Source organism: Coturnix japonica, chromosome 1 (assembly GCF_054131305.1).
Source record: "Coturnix japonica strain WE chromosome 1, WE-NBRP24, whole genome shotgun sequence".
In the NCBI taxonomy this organism is placed as follows: domain Eukaryota; kingdom Metazoa; phylum Chordata; class Aves; order Galliformes; family Phasianidae; genus Coturnix; species Coturnix japonica.
The window spans coordinates 25,544,222-25,568,346 of record NC_140663.1 but is presented as its reverse complement, the minus strand read 5'-3'; the positions used below and the strand labels follow the sequence as shown (position 1 = coordinate 25,568,346).

Below are 24,125 nucleotides of genomic sequence, written 5' to 3'. Positions count from 1 at the left end.
GAATCAGTCTGCTTTCTCAGCATGAGTGCATAGAAGGACAATGTAGTCACGCTGCCCTGAGGTTACAGCCATTTTGATAAGAGGTCGGAAATGAATTTAAAAGTCAAGCATGCTTACTGAAAACACCAAAAGAAACCATCCTCCCTTTCTCTTTCAGGAAGCTCTCATAATAACCATGCCACTGCTTGCTCCATCTCCACATCCAGGTTTCTGGATTCTGGGAGCTGCTCATACACCCACAGTGACACACCATCACTCCTCACAAACACCCGAGCCCTGCTATTGCACAAGTTTGAGACATTTTAGTTCTTCTGCTCTTACAATGCAAAAGCAAGTAACATCCAACAAAAGAATGACAATTATTTTTATCTTCAGTGGTTGTATGTATGTATGTTTATAGTTGAAGTGCAACAAGCATCTGTATATAAAAGTTATTTAACAATAGGCGCGTTCTCTGATATAGTGAAGTCGCATGCTTTTGAAATGTGAATTTATGCAATCAGCAGATACAATAATTGATACAAATCATTGTAAATGTTAGTCTGAATGTGTCCTTCCATGTAATAAAAGGGTTGTTTTGAATTACAAATTAAGCATTAGAGATGCTGTACCACCAAAGAACATGGAACTAATCAGCTGTCAGACTTCCAAATACCTTGCACTATAAATATATATATTTTTTTAATGAAATAATAAAAAAAATATATATATATATTGAAAAAGTTCTATTATATAGTACTGGTTCTTGGAAAACAAAATACATACAGATTTATATGCTGCAACATGAAGATTTCATCTATGCAACTTCCTGTACATTCTCTTTTCCATTCCCTGTTCGAAGTTTCAGTAGCTCACAACTACTGGTGTAGCTACTCTGCTCTGTGTTTTAAGACACCAAAACAAAAAATATAATAATAATAATAATAATAATAATAATAATAATAATAATAATAATAATAATAATAATAATAAAGGTTAAAACAGCAGCAATGAGAACACAGCAAACATCCACTAGCATTTATTGCTATCAAACACTAGTTACTAAGCACAGACTACACAACAAATAAGGAAGAGAAACAAGTACAAGTTTGAGTTTTCATTACTGTTTCTACTTGTAATATGAGGGGTAGCTTTAAAATTCTAACTAGGTACTATTGTCATATAGGGAAAGAATCCTGTCCAGAATCCCGCAGGGATTTGTGCTCAGGCTTATGCTTCTTAATCTATTCAAAAATGATCTGGAGAAAGACCAAACTGTGAGGCAGCTTGTGTTCCTAAAGCGTCGTCCTAAAGACAAGAACTGACCACAAGTAATGCAGCATGAAGCCAGTGGACAAGAAAATAGCAGAAGAAATTCAAAGATTCAGAATTAATTTCTAAAAATTCAATAATGATATACTAGGTTTATAAATATTATTTCTAAGAAAGACCAGCACAGCTCTCATCACTAAGTGGAAAAAAAAAAAAAAAAAAAAAGCAGATCGAGAATCAGGGGAAAAAAGAGAAACATAACATGCTTACACCACATGAATCCATGATACATCTATATTTTCTGTGTTGTATTTGCCATCCCTCAAACCATCTCCTCAAATTTCAGTCACTTCAGAGGAGATTAACAAAAAATGATCAAAACTACAAGATGACTCGTCTAGAAGACTGCAGAGTCCTCAGGGGACAGCGGTGCAAAATTAGCAGAGAGAAGGCATAGAAAAAGAAGAGAAAGTGTTTTCCTCATCTAGCATGTAGTTAAACTGAAATCTCCTGTATATCTGACATAGCAGATTTCACCACCTTTAAAGAGCAGGTATTTCCAGTTAATCATTTAACTATGTGTAAAATACATGTAAGTACTGAAGTGCTGACAGAGGCACTTACCAGCAGGAAAACAAACAAACCAACCAAACCTTGAAAGATATCCTCGAAGAATTATCATTTTAAGATCGTCCTTTTAAAATGAAGTGAGAAAGACTTCCAAATATTTAAGCTAAAATAATGTGTCAGGAATTATTAAGCCTCAGAAGAGGATCTTTTACTAAATATTTCAGAGTGATAACACAATTTTCTGAACCACTGCAGTGTAAAATTCATGGAGATTAGAAGCTGCAGATACTTATTTTTAAATAAAAATTTGAAAGCTAAAGCGATAGCGAGAAACACGCAAAGCAGTTCTTTTTATTTTGTCATGTGAGAAATGCTAATAGAATGCCCCAGCCTTTTCATCTTGCAAGGCAATTAAAGCACGTGCTTATTGCAATCAGAGCTCTCCTAAAGGGATGGCACCAGCTGTGAGCCAGATGAGGCAACAGCCTTTATCCAACCTTGCCTTCTTTCTCATCTTCCACACACAATAATCAGCAAACAGAATTGCCTAAAATTGAGGCGTGGGAGAAAGAAGGCTAAAATAATCACAGTTTATATTTCTATTAGGTACATTTGGCTTTATTTCATGTATTTACGAGTTTAGCTTCATTCACCCTGCAGTTTATTTATCAAAATTGAATGCACTAATAAGTTTATGCTCGAGTTTATAAACTACCTTACTTTTAAAATACATATTCACATACTTTAAAAACAATTCAGTAAGCTACATTAATACTGAACAAATATACTTTGTTTAGAAATCCATATTTCTGAAAGCTATCTTATAGTTCTCCTTATATACCGAATTTCTCTTATCAGAAGTAACACAGTATAAACTTAATAGATACCTTCTTGTATAGACAGAGGTCTGAAAATCTGAGTATAATACACAGTTACTTTCTCAGTAACATTCATAAAAGCCACAAAGAGCTACTTAAAATAAATCAACCTCTGCTTTCTCAAAATTATTATGGAAGAAATGGTGATAAAGATGGTGCTTGCCACCAAAAAAAAAAAAAAAAGTTTTATTCTTTTTTTGGTGAAACATTCTTTGTCTTGCAATACATTTAGCACTTCTACTATACTAAGATATATTTTTTTCTTCATATTTCTGATAGAGGGACTGGAGTAAGCAGCGATCTGCAAAAGGGTTTGTATCTTATTGCTGACCATTAACATGTCTGAAAAATAAAAACAGCTAAACCTTCTTTTGTAGAAACTTTCCATACACAGGAGCAAACAACATCAGCTGGATGTACACCTCGCATTTCAGCCTGACTGCAGCAGGGCTCTGGTAATTACACTGTTGAAAGGACGTGCAGACTATCAGGAGCAGCAACAAAGACCCATGGCCACAGGGAAATAGCTCTGGGCTCACCAGGAGGATGCAGCGTTCGCATTATTCAAAGCAAAACAGCTCTTGTCAGGAGGTTTTCCATTACCCAGTCCCAATCATTTCATGGTGGAATTAGGTGATATTATCTATAGCTAACTGTCTGAGTTCTTAGAATGGGCTGAGTGAGCAGTAGTTTGGGTCACACTGGTTTAAAACAGCATCAGGAAACAAGGCCAGACTGTTGCCATATCCACAGCACAAAGCAAACCCATGACCATTTGGTCAGGAACCCATATCAGCCTCTACAAAAAAAGATGAGATCCATCCAAGAAGATGAAATTCAGCTCCAAGAGCTGATTTTTTCTGGAGCTGCCAGACCACTGGTTCTTCCTGAAAAGAGGCATTCAACCTTCTTGCACTCAAATGAGCTGATGGGGTAAGGACATGGTGGAAAGCAACAGGTGTCACTCCACAGTTATATATCTATTATGTTTACCCCCTCTCTGTATCAGCCTGAAGAAAGGGAAAGAATTTCTGACTTGAGGAAGTCAAGCCTCCTCCTTGCATCTGTGCTTCATACTAGGCATGCCTGTGGCACAGGCACTCTGCAGATCACTCAGAGAGACCAAGAGACAGCACACAGGGTTATGAGGAGTCATACAAAGTAATGGGACAGAAGCCAACATATGTAGCTTTGTGAGTCCATAAGCAATAGAGAACAGGACGGCTTCATTCAGCAGCAGTATCCCTTAGGAAGCACTCACCACTTTTTTTCTGCTGTTCCTTCTTGGTGATGTTTCACAAATATTCCCTTAGCACACGTTTCTGGGTACACACTGAAAAGGTCAAGAACCAGCAGTGACAGCCAACAGCTACATCATCTCTGACCCTGGGATTCATCATGGTGATTTACATTTGTAGGTGAGAAAGGCAGACATACTTAGTATTGGTGAATATAGTACCCATGAGAAGTTCCAGCCTGTGTTATGCCAATAGATCTTTTATTCTAAAATCAGAAGACTCTCAGTCACTCACCGGGATTAGCCAGTAACCAAAACCAATGAGTCTTTTAAAAACATTTTTAAAAGTTATTTTTGAGTGGGAGAGGGTGAAAGACATAAAGCAAGGAGGAAGAGGAATAGAAATCAACCCTAAAACCAAATTATTTCATTGATAAATACCAAATTTGACAGTGGATGAAAGCATTCAAAACCAAGAAATGTCAAGCCATATTTGCAGATTAAATATATCTCTATATGTCATCTAATCTTTGCTATAAGGACTAGGAAATTTTGTAATCAAAGACTTCATAATTCCAAATGTCACAGGAAAAAAAGAAAAAAGTATGCATACATGATAGATAGAAAAAAAGAACACCGAGTTATAATTGGTTCACTATGAAAGAGGTTATAGTCTCATGAGAATATCAGTTTCTTGCATCAAATTACAGAATGGATTAATTCAGACTCAGTGTAAATTGCAGTTTTTGCTATCCTTCTGGTAAGGCCTAGAGTAATATCAGGCATGACAAAGTACATTTTCTGATTAAAAAAATGATGTTGGACTTAGGTTTTACTTCAACTGCAGTAAAAATGCTGTTTCTGGAAGGATGCACACAAGGGCAATATTCACAGACTTCACTCTGAAAATAAAGAACACCAAGAAAATATTACAGAAAAATTTAATGATCTAGACACAAGTTACTGCAGGACATAACTTCTGTAGAAAATGAAAAATCAGCTTCAGAAGATGAAAGTTTCGTTCCTTCTCATCTTACTAAGTGCAGAATTTCTCCATTCCAAGAACTCTGCAATAGAAGTCTTCTAAAAGAATGAAAACAAGCCAACAAATAAAACCTGTGATGTATTTATATATGAATATATTAAAATAAATGTAGATTTTAAATTATTTCCTACTATTCAAGGACAGGGTAGTTACCTACAATCTGTATGTGAATTGAAATGACCGTTTTGATTTCCACAAGCATTCAGCACTGATCATTTCACCTTCTACTAATTCAGTAGGCTCAGCACAGAAAACATTTGGCAGTGGTCTGCACAAACCACTTCACAGAGGTAGTCTCTTTCTACCCTTCCCATTCAGAACAGCTGAGGATGCAGCAGGAAGAGGGTAATAATACAGAGAAGAGCTTGCCATTGCATGCATTTCTCCCATTTCACCATATTCCGTGGATTATTTACCACAGGAAGCAGCTTTATTGATCAAGTTTAACAAGTGCACTGATGATAAACCAAAGAGGAAACATCAAAGTCCATATCATACAGTTGTTACTATTATCTCCCACTTCCAATTTATTTTTTAATATTTTATAAAGTTTGCTTAAGCACCTTACTTCTGAACCATGCAGGTTAAGAAGTGTACAGCCTGGTCTCACTGAGAACTCATAATCCATAGGTATAGCACAACAAACAAGAACAGACATGGAGCTTGGTTAGTCTATGTTGTGTGTATTTTTGAGATATTTCAAAGCTGACGCTTCAAAATACAACTTTGTGCACTTACTTTAAAAACTTTTTGTCACATAACCTACTAAGAAATTTTGTTTGCTCAAATACCATCAGAAGAGGACACAGATAATGTCTGGGGTTTGTGTGCGAGCATAGAGGAAAAAAGAATTAAAAAACAAAAACCATCTGAGGACAGAGTTACTGAAATACACTGAGCCACTACTGTGAATAATCCCATTTCAGTGAAAATACCCACACTTAATTTTAAACTAAAGGAAATGACTGCATCACTACTGCCTGGAGCAAGCTGACAAATGACTTCATAGAGATTTCATTCTCCCCTTCCGAACACTATCCCTCTTCTCCTTTTCAGCACTTGAAGACCACAAGAGACCATAAGGAGAACAACAGAATGTCACTCCCACTAGTCTCATACATTAGAAGAGAGAGATGTGAAAGTCATACAAATCACAGCTGTGTCCTTGATCAGATTGTCATTTAATAACTCAGTGCACAATGTCTCCAGGACTAATTCCTGTCTACTTAAAACTGAGGGGTAGAGAGAGAGAGCTGAGCTTAGCAGGAAGCCATAGGCTTTCTCAGCTGCTTCCTTGGTATTTAAAGAACATCGACCTTCAAACTCCATTGTATTTTTATCTCTTTGAGGTATAACTTGAATGTAATCACGCAAAAGGAACTTTTCTTAAGATGCCTCTCCAGCCAATTTTTTACCAGAAATTATCACCACCGTAAAAAGTCCTCAAAGTCAGCACCCTGTTTCTCAGGTCTCTCAGAAACAAGGATGATACGCCCCCTGGAACAGATCAGGATCCATCCAAATGTTGCCTAGAAAAGGCAGATTGAAAATGATACAAGACTTTACCTTCCAAGAAAGTACGCTGATTATCTCTAGAATATTCAAACTTCTTATCACCTGTAACACGTGGACGTCCTATTTCAGTACTGCTAGAACAGAGCTCAGTAGAAATGAAAATTAAGCCAATGCAAGAAGTACCACATTGCAATAAGAGATGCAAAAGTCACAACACAAGAAAAACTACAAAATCAGGCAATTTCAAAAGAGCTTCCTAAAATGCTTGCAATAACTATTTTTTGTTTGCATTTATGCAATACTAACTTTTCATCACTGCTTAAATCCGTTTCTCCTTTTCCTTCCGTGTACACTTAATGCATCTCGTCATTCAGAAAATACTACCAAATCTTTCCTTTCTAGAAAAATACCTGAGTAAGAAAAGCTTTGGAAGAAACCTCAGTGCTCAAACCAGAAGGTGCCAGTATATTTGAATGAAACTGAGTATCAGCCATGGGGAAATGGAAAAAAAGAAGGGATTTTTTTTTGTGTGTTTTTTTGTTTGTTTGTTTGTTTGTTTGTTTAAGGAGGGACTCTATTTTGCTTGTTTTAGCTGAATCTGATAATAGTGAACAGTGGCTGTTTCTGAATACTATAAAGATTTCAGCTTTCCAAACAGAAACACTACCTTTGTAAAAGACTTTCTCTCTTCTGCCCATCCAATAGGGAGTGGCACATTTCAGGCATTCAGAGAATAAAGCAATGACAACAATGTAGAGTCACATGAAGCTATTCTGTACCAGCTATGTAAGCTTCCTGAAATTTCATTCACTAAAAGGTCAAGAACTTGCAGTACTGCATGTATGAAGCCATTTATAAATTATTTCAAATTCAACTGCTGGTAACGTTTTCCCTGTAGTTCATTACAAAATCAACACTTCACTGATCTGACGTGCAATGACATTTTGTCCACATATTATCTGATGTACAGGAAATAAGGAAGGTCTTAATGTGGGTTTTGGAATAAAGTGGTTCTCTGAAGGAAAAAAAAGTTATGCTTCAATGAAAAAAAGCAAACTTAACATTGAAAATCAGGTGGTTCGTAATGATCCTGGTCAAAGAAGCTATCCATACTGAAAGAAGTTGAAGAAAATAAATCACAGTTCAGATTTTAAGTTCATAATTTTAAACCCAAAGATGAAATAATCTAACCTGAAAATACTATGGATTTAGAAAATGGTATCCTGCTAAACCTAATCCTAATGTGCTTGGTTATAAACAAATGTATATAACTGAGCAAAACAGCCTCTGGCCTACAAACAACCCTATATTAAAGCCATAGGTAATCTGTCTTACATAATGCTATTTGTATTTTGTAATCCTGTTAAAAAATACTTGTGACATCAAATCAATGTCTTCTATTCACAAATGCAACACCCAAAGCCGGAGTGGCACCCAAGCACTAAAACTGATTTTAGCTTTTTCTTTAATTTATGAATTTTAGACCGTTGTGAGACAGGTTAGTTTTACCCTACTGATGATGTGTCGTTGCGCTAGTAATCCTGTATCTTTAGAGATACATTAGAGATATTCTGTATATACATTAGAGATATTCTGTATCATTAGAGATACCCCAAAGCGATAACATACCTGTTCTGGAAGCCACCTACCTTAAACTGCCGCCTTCCTCTCTGCTGAGCACCAGTTCAAATCTCAAGTGAGATACAAAATCCTTAATGCTTCTAATTGAAGACAAACACTCCATTGGATTGGTCTTCAGAGCACATCTATTCTCATTAAGAAGCAAAATGCTAGTAACAAAGTTGTGTTCGGCAGGCTGGCTCACTACCCAACAGGCATTCACCCTGAGCACACATACACGTATACACTCTGTACTACGTCTACAGATATATTCTATTATTACACTACCTTTTCTCAAAAAAATATCCCAGAGTTCAGTAGCTTTCCAAATCATTAGCTGGTTAGTTTTAAATCTATAATTTGCAAGTACAAGTGCCATGTGTCCTACCAAGCCTGGCATTCACTTTGCATAACCACAAAGGTCCATCTAGCCGCAGGTCTTATCTCTGACAGCAGCTAAAAGCAGATGCCTAAGGCAGAGGGATAGGTTTATGGCAGCTCTCTCCCAGAGACTTCATCAACTTAAAGCACAGAGGCTTGCTGCATTTTCTGTTGCTTAAATTTACTGTTGTACTGTCCTGATAAAGTAAAAATATTTTTTTTACCATTGCTGCCAGCAGAAAAAGGACATCCAATTTCACAGGCTGTATTAATTCTGTAGTTGAAATACTACATTTTGTAAGTGGCAACAGCTGTAAAGTGAGTAATAAACATCAGTATAAAAACTTGTCTTTAGACATACCGTTTACTAGTTTAAAAAAATACATATTTTTCAGAAGCTTTGCCTGCACTGGTGTGCAGATCCACAATGCTACTTCAGTATCGCAGTGAGTCATGTCTCCCAAACCAGCCCACAGATCAACCTGTGCACAGTGGTGGCTGATGTCACCCCCAGCTGCCTATACAGCCAGGCTAATGTCTACAGGACTTCTCCTATTGGGAACTGTAGTGACCTCTGTAGTTTGCCCAGGCAGTTCATGTTGCACACAGACTGACTGAGAAGAGTTAGTCATGTGCTTAAATGCATTACTAGAACCCCAGGTTGAGAATCCAGCACTCCCAGAGACATCCCAAGGCAGCCTAAACTGTTCCTGGTTACACGGTATTTTCCGCTATTGGTGCAAGACAGCTGGGAAGCATTTTGAACATAAGGTTAACATAACCAACAGAAGCAGATCATGCATAAATAACAGCAAACGTTTTGAGGAATCTCATCTAATCCAGCTGAAGACTCCTATTGCCATCCAGTAAAGAACTGAGAGATTAGATTCTCCAGATGAGCATTACTCTATGGAACAGTGCCCAACAACTTTTACCTCAATTTTCAACAAACAGCTGTTTGACAATGCAACAGTATTAAGAAAGTTATTTGGAGACAAAGGATTATATTCTTTTATTCACGGAAAATGCTACAGTCACTTCCCAAAACTGGAAGTCATATTAAGCCTACTTCATCTGCATTTGTATTGCTTCCCTAGTGGTTTCCAGATTAAATATTCTGGCATAATACCTAAAAATATTTATTTTTAATCAAACCTGCACTGAACTAAAGGACAAAGTGGTCAAAAGCCCAATCCAGTGTTCAGATTAGTCCTTGAGGCACTACTCCCAGCTTACGTAAAGGTTTTTTCTGGTCTGACATGTAAGATTACATGAAAAAAAAAAAAAAAAAAAAAAAAAGTCTTTAAGTAATGACACCAGATGGAAGGAGGAGAAAAAAAAGGAACAAAAAAGAGAATTGTGTGGTGACTTCTTTTTTTTTTATTTCTTTTTTCTCCCCCCAGAATACTTGAAGTAAGGTCACTGCACCACAACTCCAGCAAGTCCTTTAAAATACTACTCAGACAGGATTTTTTGAGCAAAGGTTACATCTACCACTCACAAGTTTTCAGATTAACCCATCTAACCTGTTTCATCACTCTTGCATCTCAAACCACCCAGGCTGGATTTTTATTTTTATTCTTTTAAGCACATGGTTATGTGATCCCAACAGAGATCCTGAGATATGACTTTTATGCTGACTGTCTTGAATTGATAGCAATGGATAGCAGTACCTCCTGCATAGAAGTTGCACCTTAGGTGCCTCTGTTCCAGTGCGTCACCACACTGTGTGAAAAACTTCCTCATAATAACTAACCTAAATCTCCCCTGCCTCAGTTTAAAACTATTCCTCCTTGTCCTATCAGTATCCACTCTCATAAACAGTCATTCTCCCTCCTGTTTATATGCTCCCTTGAAGTACTGGAAGGCCACAATGAGGTCTCCCCAGAGCCTTCTCCAAGCTAAACAAGCCCAGCTCCCTCAACCTTTCCTCCTAGGAGAGGTTCTCCAGCCCTCTTATCATCTCAGTTGCCCTCCCCTGGACTCGTTCCAAGTGCTCCATGTCTTTCTTGTTCTGGGGGACTCAGGCCTGCTCATATGTCAGAGAATAAACAGAAATAAAGACAATGAACAGCTTTAAATAAAAAGCTACTACAGGATGCTACTTCTAACGTTACAAATTACCAACGTAACATCAAAACCACTGACAATTTTCAGGACAGTTGATTGGATGTACAAGAAACCTTCCCTCCCCCATCTTTCTTGAAAATACAATGAAGTCAAAACTCCTATTTTGTTTGTCATCAGATATTGTATTTACCAATCTAATTGTCAATTTGAATATAGGCAGCAGAATATCATTCATTCATATGTAGGATAAAGCCAGTGTGGATTTGGCCATTCTGGCTCTCCAAGACATACAACGGTGCCATCTCACTAAGCCATCCGTGAAGGATATTTTCTTTACAACATAGTTGTTTGCTTTCCAGTAATGAAGCACTATTCAGAATTAAACTAGTCAGGTATAAACACAAGTCTTCCATGTCAAATCCCCAATAAGATTAAAAAACTAAAATCTAGCTTCTTTAGTGCAAATAAAAACTTTTGACTAGTTAGATATGTTACATGAAATGCTTCTGAAAGTATAATACAAAAAGCAGACATTCCTTCAGAGTATTTCTAAACTCTGGTGTAGAACAGTAGAACAACATGTTAACATATTTAATGGAGCTAGCTTTAATGTTTTTTAAAAACATTAGAGCTATAAAACCATACTCCCTTGTACTCATTAACTGTGTCTTTGAACAGCAATCATCAATTACCATCTGATTGTGCCTAGTAACATAACTAGGCAGTCACAGTCTCAATGAACATAGAAAAATTAGCAGAATCATTTTATATGAAAGCTCTGGAGTCATCATACAGCAAAGTTTTTAAACTATTTACTTCAAAGTCTGGTTGTCTAATTATATTTAAGACTGTAAGCCTTCTTAAAAGGAACTCTGAAGTTCTGTTTTATAATTCTATGCTTACCATTACACAACTGCATTCAAAGTAAGATTTTCACACTATTAATTACTGTTAAATATTCACCAGTACCTGTATAGCAGGTAAAAATAAATGAGTAAAATTCACTACCTTAAGATGGCATAAATAGGGATAAAGAAGACATAGGAATTCCCAGTGATGCTCTTCTAGATGCTAATTAAGAATTCCAGATGTTTCCTTCCAGATACTGCACAAGTCTTTGGTAGAGGGTTAGTGTTCACAAACTTAATTTCACTACAAAAGTTGAGTTTCTGTTCTCTCAAAACAGTTATGGGTTATTTTTCCAGTGATATTTAGCATCAAAAAGATTATTATTAAAATATAGAAATTGATAATACTGAATAGCAATATATTTTAACATACCTAAGTTTTAATTTCCAAGTCATGCTTCAATGCAAGACCGACACAATCAAATTAGTTCCTTTTTAATCAATTAATATTTAAATTGGAGAAAAATTAAATGACCATAATTAGATAATGCATTATGAAATGCAAATTCATAATTACACTAATCTGAATTCTACTTTTTAATAATAAAAAAATACCAGTTCAAAGCAGTGCGTTAACTCACTACAGTAAATTATAAATTACTCCCCATAATCACAGAAGTCCTAATGAAAGTAAATATTCAACAATTTTTATAGATGTGTTTTCAGAAACAGATATCTTACTCCATCCTTTACCATCCAGGGTAAGTCAAACACACAACCTCAGGGAGCAGCATTATTCTTCATCTTTAGAGAAACAGGTTCTTCTGTTAGGTTGCACTCCAGCTTTGCCAGTTTAAAGATCTTAAAAGCACATTAAGTTTATAAGACGGACTCCTGTTTAGAGCTTTTATACTGTATAGCAAAGATGATTTTTCTCTTAACAACCAATATTGGTTTTGTGATCTATTTAAGTATTGTCACATAATTAAACAAGATCTCATATCAAGCTGATCATCTTCTCCAGTTTGAATGGTGAAAGACAACGCTTGCAATTTCACCCCTCAAAGTGATCTGTAACACTTTATTTGTAACACCGCATTTCCTCCTCACTTCCTTTAGTCTCAAAACATGCATGATTCAAGGTATTCCTCAGGCTTGAGATGCATTTATTCTATGTAGCCTTTTTCCAGTATAACCTCAGAATAGATTGCTGCAGTCCAGATGTTAGAGAAATGAGCCCCTGCACCTTACAGCACAGCTTTCTTTAACTTCCACTATCCAAAGCAGCCATTCTTTCTGTCCCTTCCCAACTTACTCTACTGCACAGATCTTGGCTTTACTGAATAAAATCTACTATATGATACTGATATAATTCACCTTTGTATATTATATACTGCTGCCTATATAACTACAAAGAACTAGAACACAGCTGGCTTGGGAGACCAAAACATGAATTACAGCCCCAAATGCCCAACCTACTGCTGACATTCATCCCTACCCTCCTAGTTTTCATAACCTCTTGTAAGCCTGCTCCATAACCTCCTGGGCCTCTACAGTTAGTGAGCTGAAGACATGGCACCTGTGCACCCAATAACTACCTGCTTCAGTCAGCCTTACTTGAGGTGACTCTCCAACTTCTGCTATACAAACTGCTGACAGATCAAGTGGTCCTGCCACAGAAGACCCAAACCCAGGCCACAAGCTGAAGAATAAGAGCTCAGAGAGTCCCAGTGCTTCCTCGTGACACACAAGGTCAACATGGAGTCCTCGTACAACACAGAATCAACTAAAGAAAAGTACAACCTCCTGTCTCCCCTGCATTCCCAACCATAGTCAGAAAATGCACAATTCATACACAGATTTTTACATTCTAAAGTCTATAAAAGGGCAGAATGCAACTGCATCTGCTCAAAGCTCTTTTTGCTTTGACAGACTAAGCAACTATATCCCTAGCTTTAATACTGTGAGGGTCAAAAAAACAGGTACCTTTCCTTGACTGAATAAGAAGTTACTTGCTTAATAATTGTGCCTTATCTGACCTATCTGCATGCAACTAAAGAACTCCATGATCTTGCATTTGGGAGAAATAAAAAATAATTCCAGAAAATAACAATGAAACATTAGGAATTGCTCTGAAATACCCACTGTTTTCTTTTATTTAATCTCAATCCAGTTTTCCTATAAACAAACAGTCCTTTCCTTCAGAAGGTTATACCCCTACCTAGATGCTGATACATTCACTTTTGATTATGGGAGTCTACCAGACAGGAGGGAGGATAAGTTTCTGGGTTAAGTAAGACAATTGATAATACTCAATCACTGAAACTATTTTTGTTTGCATGTATACCTGCCCCCTACTTCCAGCCTTCATTTACTCTAAGCTTTTTCATATAAAAAGAACAACTCATCCTGAGCATGTAGAATAATCACTGGAGTGTAGACCATGACACCAGCAGTGAAATATTTTTCCTCTAGTGAGCAACAAGACAAGGAATAGGTGTGTGATCGTTATGAGAGCAATCTTTCAACTTATTATTTCTTGTAGTACTAAATTGTTTAGCTTAATTATTTGCCAGTCCACACAATACTCCATAGTTACAAGCTCCATTCATTAAAACAGTAACCTGATATTATGTTTTAGTAAACAAGCAATCGTAACTCCATTCTATTAACAGCTATTTGCGAGTAGTTTAAGAGACCTATTTGCCTTTGTTTCATCTCCTCTCATCAGCTATTTTCCAAACCACCTTCAGCTTTCAGGACTTATCTTCTCCATTGTAGTTCATGTCTTTTTATTAACAGTCAAGTTGGGAAGTTGCATAGTAGTTTTTAATTTAAAATTTCCCCATCTAGTATAATAAAAGGGCAGGTGTTATTTACTTCAGCTTACCGTACGAAACCGTTTTTCGCAGCAATGGCTAATACTTCATGGTGTGTGTTTCAAACCAAGGGGGAAAATAAATCATTTACTCTTATGACAGTATCTCAACTTCACAGAAGAGAAAAGAAACAAATATAAGCATCTATATTATGTATTAAACACTACAACTAATCTACTAATACTTGGACTAATCCTGGCAACCATTTCCAGCTACGGAGCATGTTCTTGGCAATAATGTTTCTGTCACTGTATTTAAGCAGCAGAATTCAACCTCTATGAAGCTAAAGTCATAACTTGAACAATGCATTGAAAAGCCAAGTGCTTGGACACATTACCCAACTGAACTATTAGATGCAAATCTTAATAAATCATTAATTCCACTGACACACTTGAGTATCTGATGCTGCCCATTCTGCCAGGACATCTTCCTGAATAATATGAAAAAAAAACTTCCATATTTCAGTGCCAAGTGGAAAAGATTGTGAAGTAGTACATAAAATCTTAGAACTAACTGGGAGAAAAATTCCTCCAGCTAAAGTTTTGAGAACGATATCTGTAAACAGTCATAGAAATAACTTCTCCAGAAATCCTGCTGTTAAGAGAAATGCATCTGCTGGAAGCAACAGTGGGGAAATTAGAAATCTAGGGCAGCTTTTAAGGCTATATTGATGATGCTTCATTCCCGAAACAAGCTGAATCAAGTCCGCAGAGAACAAGGAAAGCTCTTAAGATTTGCGTCTAAAGAATAACAAATCCTGCGAGTTTGAAACCACAGGATAAAGAATACTGTTGCTTTTCTTAAAAAGGCAGCCTAGATTTTAGAAGAAAGTAATTCCGAGAAAGGAGACTATCACTGTAACTTGAGAAGGTACAAGACACAGTAAAGGCAAACGTGCTTTAATCAGGATCCTGCATTTGTAGCAGGAAAGCTATATAAAATGACCAAACATCATCTTTCACTACAAACTACAGTACTACAAAACTCCTGAAAAAGGCTACTTCCATTGAAGTACTTAACCTTAGGCCCATAATGTTAAGTATTTTCCATGATACCCTAAGAAGCAAAATTATATGCTCTAAAGAACCTAAGTGTTATTAATAAAAAACAGTAGAAGAACATGCAAATGTTGGGGAATCTGCAATGACATGAAGACTGAATTAAGTTATTCTTTACCTGCAAGAGAAAAACTATTGAGCAAGGGGTATGCTTGCTACTGTCAAATGATGATGGACATGAAAATGCACTTTAATTGAAGTTATTGGGTTCAGTGATCCAGTGAATTGCTTTTCTGCGTTCCTTTGTATGAATGCACAGCCATCGACCAGTTATTAGCAGACATGTTTACTTTCATCTTATACTAACAGAACATAATAGTGTTTACATAATACTTAGGACATTCTATGTATTTATAGTATGTTATCCATTCACTTTCATTGTATTTTCAGACACAGAGAGTATCTCCTTTCTAAGGATTTGTTTTGTGCTCTATAAACAATATGTCCGCCCTCTGCTGGTCAAGATCACCTTCACTGTTTCCCAGATTTTTCCCCCCCTATAAGTTACAAATGCATTTTATAGAATTGCCGCATGCAAGTGCTAACACTGTTAGCTTCCAGCCAACTTGAGCTTCTTGCTGGATATTTAAAGGAGGATGTGCACTTACTGTTTCAGATTTACACTACTACAGAAATTTCTATGATGTTGTCTATCATGCAAGATCAATACAGACAATAACATCCAATTGGCAAGGATAATTTATTGCTTTTTGCTCAGTTATTTACACTGCTCTTCTAGCAGATATGTTATTTCACATAACCGAAGAACAATCACTCAAATTCCTTATTTTCATGGTATCATACAACCAGGAAGGAGTTAGAGAAAATTGTTTCCCAGCTCTAAACCTTCATCTTCAGAGAAGCCGTAGGTGGTAATCCCTTTCCCTTGTTATTTGATGTTTTTAAAGGCATTAGCCACACAGACAATCTTCAAAATGATTCAAAACACATTTGGCATGTGAACACAAAGCCCCGAAATTAGTTTCATTGGTTTTATTATGCACGTAACCAAAACCTACATAAGAGCAGAGAAAAGCATGTCAAACAAAGTACAACCAGTTTTGATAAGAAGAGGGAGTTTCTTCACAAACACAAAGACACCCACATAGCATTACTTGGGCTGGGTCATCATATGAACAGTAATTGTCTTCATCAGCCCTACAAACATAACCAAACCGATGCCCAGGCAAAAGTAGCATGGCCTTTGTGCTAGAAAGAGTTCAAATAACCATGAATTCTGTGTGACAGACCCAACCAAGGACACATCTTTCCCATCCACCTTCACTGCCAAGGTATTCCTTGCCTTTTGGAGTCTCTGAACTTTAGCGTAGATCAATCATAAATACTGTGATTAACAGAAGTAGGAATCAGAACCAGAAGGTGACAAGGCCCTGGCCCTCATGACTTACAGACTTGACCACAGCAACACTACAATGATTCCCACTGCACCCTCAAGAAAGCCACAAATCACTCAGAACATGACAACCCCAAGACTGCGCTGTACATTATGGTACAGGGAAATTAAAAAGGCTCACCATGCATAGAAAACACAGCTCTTCAGAACAGCTGGACCTATAACACCAAGCTTACTGCTCCAAGACACAAGAAAAACAGTAGGCCTCTATTTCTACCATTTTCTTTCACTTGTTCTAGACTCACTCAAATCCTACAAAATTTGAAAGAAAGGAAAAGGAATGCAGTTGTCTTTTCTGAGCTTCAGTAAAAACAATATATATATATAGTTTATATAAAAACTATATGTATACACACAGAGTCATAATAGATTAAAAAACAGTAAAATAGCTAGCACAGCCTATTACTATATCACCCAAGGCAAGAACCAGATTTTGATAGTATGTAACAATCACCAAGTTACCAATTCAGCTATGCTAAGTAAGAAGAAAAAATACCTTTCATTTTTCAGTAAAGAAGAACACAATAGGATTAAACATCCTGTTGTATTTAGTTTGTCTACAGACCCCAACATTGGTCCATAAATGGAGTGGGCTGAGGGCAGGAACCTACAGTCTCCAGCTTATCCAAAGCAGCAACCAACCATCTAGACCTTGTTATCCCACCCAAAGAATAGCTCACAACACGTTTGTCTTGCTCATATTCCACAGAGATTTGAATAAGAAAGGCACTGGTTATTTTGATTAACCCAGAGATGTGAACAGTAGCAGGACAGGAAGCTCCACTTTTTATTCCCACTAGACGCAGACTCTAAGAGTAGGGAAGAGGATTGCCTATCCTATAACTGAAGGTTATAGGGAGGCTACTGATAAAACGAAAGTGAACCATCTGGCATTTTAAAATACTCTTGAAAATCCCTTTTTATAAGTGCACAAGTTGTATGTATGTTCCCTGATTATTCTACCATTGCCTTTCCTCAATGGCTTCCAGTGATATTTTCTTTCCCAAATCCCTCAGTTCTACCACTTCTTTCTGACGAAAAACTCTGTAACGCGTTTTGTTCTTTACCCTTTTACTCGAACAGTGGCCCTCCTTGTGGATTCTGTTCCTAATTCATCACTTCAATCAGACTCTCGGTTAGCATTTCAACCATTTCTATTACTTTGCCAATGCTACAGTACAACATTCAGCTGGAAGACTTCCCTGGGCCAGTGCCCATGTACAGGTCAATTAAATCCATGGCATTGTTCTCCAGCTGCAGAAGTGTTCCCTAACCCCACTTCTTGCACAACAGTTGTTTTTTGCACTAATTGACCATGGACAGTGCCTTCACATACATGCATACAGACCTCCACAGGTTTGTTACGCTCAAAAGGCAACTCCTCCACATAAGCTCTCAGACTCAAGTTGGACAAATGCAACACTGAACACTGATAAAAGGAAGGTGGAAGTGAAAGTTATAGTTCAGAAAGACACGCACACAAAAAAATACCTGTATTAATGTATAAGCACTGCCAGGCCCAAATCTTGATAAGTCTGTAAGGGAACATGGTACGTTAACACTTTGGATAACTGATCAGTGAAGCTTTTTATTTAGTCAAAGACAGATCCCAAACTTCCTGGTTATGCAAAACTTTTGTTTTCCTCAAACAAGATGTTAAACAGTAACAATTACATGCTTCAAACCAGAGGAAATTAAAAGGTCACGTACACCTAATGCTGCAGACCGAGTATGAGAACACCTGCATTCCCACTAGACCTCATCCAAATTCAGCAGCCTTACACAAGGATTTACAGACACCACATCAGTGCTAATTTTGTCCGCTCTAATTGACCAACTAGACAGCCAGATCCTTTTTAATGTGTCTGTTTTTTAAAGTTATCACGTCCTTATAAGTTGAACTGGCCTTTTCTCCTCACTTGGCTATTTTTGTGCGTCTGAGATGCTCTGCATGAAATGCTGCTTTTTCTACAAAGTTTGGTGGCTTAAAGTAGAATGGGGGTACTGTGAGCTCATACAGAAACATTTTATAATTCAAGCTGATATGCTTCCATACTAAAAAGTTAACAAGGGGAAAGCTGTAATCACATTATGAATCGAGCCATTTCAAAACCAAAACAGTGTAGGGAAACAGTGCATTCATGAAGTGAATAGTAAGATACATTTATCCTGATTCATACACCAAAACAAAACAAAACTGAAAGCCTCTTGTAACAGTTAATAGAAGATCCAGATGAACGTTTCTGTACTTATTCAACACTTAGGAGAAGGGAGAAGCTACAGAGCAATCCAGAGAGGTATTTGCAATGCAATTAGGCTAGACAAGCAAGCCTGAATGTGTGCCAGCTGCAGGGGCTTGCCCTTAACTCGCACAATCAAGTGTCTAGTGTTGCAAACTGTCTAGCATCACTATCTCCGGTATTAATCGTCTCATCAGATACGTACTTGTTTACTGAGAGTCTTAATCAGGGCTCGGGCGCACATCTAGCTGCACCTTGCAGCGTCAGTATGACAGTCCGTCACCAGCTGTCAGTTACAGCTCCCACAGATAGAAAAACTCCAACTCAAACAAGCACGTTCGGCTCTCAAACTAAGCTATCGTTCACATTTCAATATGAGACTTGAATTCCTTTTCAGTGTTCTTCAACTCTGACCCAGCTCTACCCCCTTCTTCACTGAAAAGGGCAAAGACAACAGCCCAGCAAGTGGGACAGGCAAAACAGACCTCCTTTGTTCACTTTTTTCCTTCCAGTTTTCTATGGAGGTAAATAACTGAAAGCCCAGCCAGCCCTCAGTAGCTCCGAAGAAAGCAGTACAGCCAGCTTGCAACTATATTTTCCTGCTACACAAGCAATAGGGCAAAACTCAAGGCAAATCAGGCAAATCATGCTACGATTATTACTGACATTTAACTCTTTCCAAATTTTCTTAGTATTAAGAAACAAACAAACAAACCCCCATAATATTCATAAATGCATTAAATTACAGTACCTTTAATACTAAAGCTAACAGGCAATAAACATACTCACTAATTTAAAATGCAAATTATCACTGCAGATAAAGTATAACAGAATTTTTTGAATACTATCAGCCCACTCAGGAAGGCGAAATCAGACTCACTGCACATTGCCCAGCAGACAGCCTCCTACATTATTCCCTCAGCTTACATTACTGGGATGTACTGTCTCTGTACAGCTTCCCATTTTACAAACTCTTTTCATAAAGAATGACAAGATTAAACTGCACTACTTGGTTTTCACTGGATATGTTTACTGCACTCTTCAGATATATCGGAAGGTAAATAATTACAGCCCAAGATGATTTGGGACAACCAAATAAAACAAAAGAGAACAGCAGCTCCACAGCTGCAAACAGCAGATTTGGGTTTCAGGCTGACTGAGGCATCTAAGCTTTACCAATAAATCCCCAGTCCTTAATACACTCAGTACATTTTACATCCAGATACTACGGAGATGCACTACTTCACCACAGCAAAAAGAATGGGGAGATTTGCATTACCTTTTCCTGGCTCAAAATCAGAATCTTCAACCCAATAAGGACTGTCAGTTAGAGAGATGCCTCATTAATTCCAGGAACCTACAATTTGGTTATTAACGCTTCTGCCATTGCCCTTCTGAGTGCCAGAGAGAAAGACCAAAGCACAGGGCGCTATTAGGAGATATGAGTAAGTACCACTGGATCTGTTATCTCATTTCATGCCTGACAATAAAGACCATTTAAGGAAGTCGGATTTCCATGCTAAAATCATTTCTCTGCAAACCAGCTCTGCAGGAAACGTGATAAACATTACCCTTTCTGCGAGAAGATAAGGAACAATAACTAAAGACCAGATTCTGGTGATCTCCCTCACCTTAAGCATGATTACTTTCAAGTATTTTTACTGTAACCAGTGAGACCAATTACAGAACAAAGTACTAATGTGAGGATGATTAATTGTGGCTTTACTCTGAGTTATGAAGAGGGTTTTAGCCTCATCATTAGCACCAGCTGGTACACACAGCCACATCATCTGATGCTGACACACAGCTGTACAGCTTTCCTTTAGCTAAATCTCCTTTGCACAATCCAGAATACAAATTCATTCAGCGGATCCCGGGTTCTCTCACCACTAAGCCATTTCCTGTCAGGGTTTGGTTGGTTTGCTTTTAAATTCAGTATTCTCAAAACACACTTTGCCAACCCTATCGATACAGCCCAACAGCTGTTTTTAAACACCCAAGAGAATATCAAAGTGTTTCTGAATTCAGATAAATAATTTCCACAGTCTTCGGTTCTTTAGCAACTCCAATCTCTTGCTTTGCAAGTCATACTCAAAAGTAAGAACAAACATCAACTAAAGAAACCTACCACAGCCTGCTCAAGGGAACCTGCTTTAGCAGGGGGTTGGACTGGTTTTTCTCCTGAGGTCTCTTCCAACGCCTGTGAAATGCATGAAGTGTGTGCGCACGCAAATTATCAGATTAGGCAAAAATCAGAATGTCAGCTTTCTGACTTGCGGGTGCTTCAGGGTATCACACCACGCTTTCTCTGACAGCTGATACCCTTTGCCAAAAGAACACCTGCAGATGCATCTCTTGGCATCTACACTGCTTTCCAACTCAACATGAAGCCCAGATGCCTTCTGGTGTTGCACACTGACCTACCGCATGCACGGCCCCATACAATCACAATCCATAAGCTACCACGCTGATCATGCTAAATAATGGAAGAAGCTGAAACAATTAACATTGCACCTGTTAGATTTGATAAAGTTCTTTTCATGTTTCACCCACCTTTTCTAAGCATACAACAGCACAGGAACACTGTTGGCAGTTGGCTTCTAGGCTCAGCAGAAGAGCCTAGAAGAGCCTTCCTTGTTTAAAGGAAGAACGAAGAAGAGGATATTTACAAACAGAAGACCAGGTCACGATCTGCACATTTCACCACAGAGCAGCACATCACATCCTCCATGATTTTATCACCCTACACAGCCAACTAATGAACAACGCTGCTGTCACACTGCATTTGTCCGTGTGGAACAGCCCTATTGACTGGGCTGGAATACCGCGAGCTTAAATATTTAAACAGCTTGTCCTCATTAATCAGATAGCGCCTAAACCCCGGCTCCCGAGACGGAGCGTAAACGCATTTCAGACTTCAGAACTAACAGCACCGTGCCGGAAAGTTGAGCAGAACGTTCACTTAATGATGACTTTAGAACCGAGGAGCAGGTGCATCGCTGCTCGCGCTCCCGTTGCCATTTTCTATGCCGGTTCCAGGACACTACACACCCCGACCCCCCTTGTGCTCTCCTCACCCCCCAACCCGACAGCAGCAGCGGGAGGCGGCGCAAAGAGCCGGGCGGGGGCGGCTCCGGCCGGGCAGCGCTGCGGGGCTCACCTGGGGCTGCCGCCGGCGGTTCAGCATAGACAGCTCCCGGCACAGACAGCTCCAGCTCCCGGCACAGGCAGCTCCCGGCCGCTGCCGAGCGCGAAATGGCGACCTCCAGGCACCCGGCAGGGGCCGCGCCGGGCGGAATCGCCGCCACACGCCGAGCCGAGCCGGTGTGGGCCGTGCCGCTCCACAGCCGGGCCCGCCGCGCCCCTCTTCGCCGGCAGCTGCCACCTCCGGCGCCCGCCTCCCGCACCTGCAGCCCGAGCTGCCTCCGCCTCCCCGTCAGGTGCTTCGAGCCCGGCACCTGCCGCCGGGATCCGCACCGCGCCCGGCGGGCAGCTCCCGCTCAGCTCCCGCTCAGCTGCCGCTCAGCTCCCCGCCGCCGGGGCTGGATGAGGGGGACGACGCGGTACTCACAGAAACTGCGGCCCCTCCACCCGACAGTCAGTCAGTCGATGGAGACCCGCGGCCGCGCGCCTCCTCCTGCCGCACGCCCGGCAACCCAGCGAGAAGAGCGGCGGCGGGCGCGCTCCCGCGCCTATCACCTCCCCGCCGCCCCCGCCCGGCCCTACCGGGGCGCGCGCTCCCGCGGGGGGAGGGAAGGAGCGCGCCTGCGCTAGAGCGCGCGGCGGGCGGAGGAGGGAGTGGGGACGGCGCGGAGCCGGGTCCCTCGCACCTGAGGCGGAGGGGCGGCCGCCTCCATCTTGGGCAGCGCCCCGCTCCTGTTTGTAGCGGGGAGAGCGGGCCGTCCTGGCTGCCGGCCCTCGGGAGGATCCCCGGAGTGGACCGGATCGATCTCCCCGGTGTCTGCGTGGGCGGCGGCCGCCCGCCCTGCTGTCCTCGTCCGGGCGGGGAACCCGGATCGCCGCGGGGCACCCCCCTCCCCGCCGTTTTAAATAGAGGCATTATTTTAGCCCGGCAGTGCCCCTCTAAATAGACGGGCTCAGCAAGTTCCCAAACGGGAGACAAGGGTATTATTTTACGCTCGAGAATAGCCCCATTGAGCTCGGCAGCGCTGCTCCCATGCGTGCAGTTAAACACGGGTGTTTGCAGGACCGCAGCCAGCAGCTCCCGCAGCCCCGGGTACGACGATACAGTAAACGAGGCCGGCTGGGGGAGGACGGAGGCCCGCATTGCTCCGTGGCTCTGCCGCACGGACAGGGCCAAGGCACGACCGCGTCCGGGCAGCGTTGAGCTCCCAGCGCACGGCTACGGGATGGTGGGCGCTGAGGAGCCGGTGCTGAGGGAGTGAATGTGGGTCAGAGCTGTTGGAGGAGAGTCTCAAGTGAGGGTTGTTTACTGGGTCGTTGAGGTTGGAAAAGATCGCTAAGACCGTCTAGTCCAACCATCAACGCACCAGCACTGTGCCCACTAACCCTCAGTGCCTCATCTCCACCTTTTGTGAACAGTTGCAGGGACAGCGACTCCATCACCTCCCTTTATTCCAGTTTACCCCTATATTCCAGCCTGATTCAGTACTTATTCACATAGACAGCTCTGTTGAAAGCACATCCCCGTCAATGCATCCCAGCATGCTCACAGTGCACACCTGCACTTCCCTTTCACATCCTGCAGCTCATTTAATAGCAGTCAGAAAGCATTATAATATCATTTTGAGGCTCCTGTAGGCTATGCTCAATATTGCTCAAAATTAATCCAAGACTGTGTTTGACACATGATAAACTCGATCATCTGCCACTGCTGAGGGTGCTATCAGCCATCTTAGGAACACCCTTTTGTGGACTGTGAGGTAGTAACTTTTATAGTGGTTAACTCTTCTTTATGTGTTTCAGGAAACAGCTCTCAAGGTGAACTCCACGGTGATAACTTAATAGAGCACAATGCCCAAGGTAAACAAAAAGCTCTCATCCTGCATCTTTGCAGAGAACCAATTATGACGCTGTCAAGTTAAATCTGAACAGCTGACCTACTGAAAAACAGCACTCCGGATGAATAACAGATGCT

General features: G+C 40.0%; 1 protein-coding gene across 47 annotated transcripts in view; it reads right to left on the bottom strand.

Moving 5' to 3' along the window:
- Nucleotides 1–22,973, bottom strand: part of NRCAM (neuronal cell adhesion molecule) — a 133,567-nt gene extending 110,594 nt beyond the window's left edge. For 43 of the 47 annotated variants that reach the window (XM_085534665.1, XM_085534743.1, XM_085534820.1 and 40 more), the window contains exon 1: nucleotides 22,578–22,676. The gene's annotated coding sequence lies outside the window, so the exon portion shown is untranslated. Of the gene's footprint in view, nucleotides 1–21,559; nucleotides 22,116–22,166; nucleotides 22,374–22,577; nucleotides 22,677–22,836 lie in introns of those variants that run through there. The other 4 variants (XM_085534893.1, XM_085534587.1, XM_085534530.1 and 1 more) reach the window with 3 other exon arrangements.
- Between the last annotated feature and the right edge of the window lie 1,152 nt (nucleotides 22,974–24,125).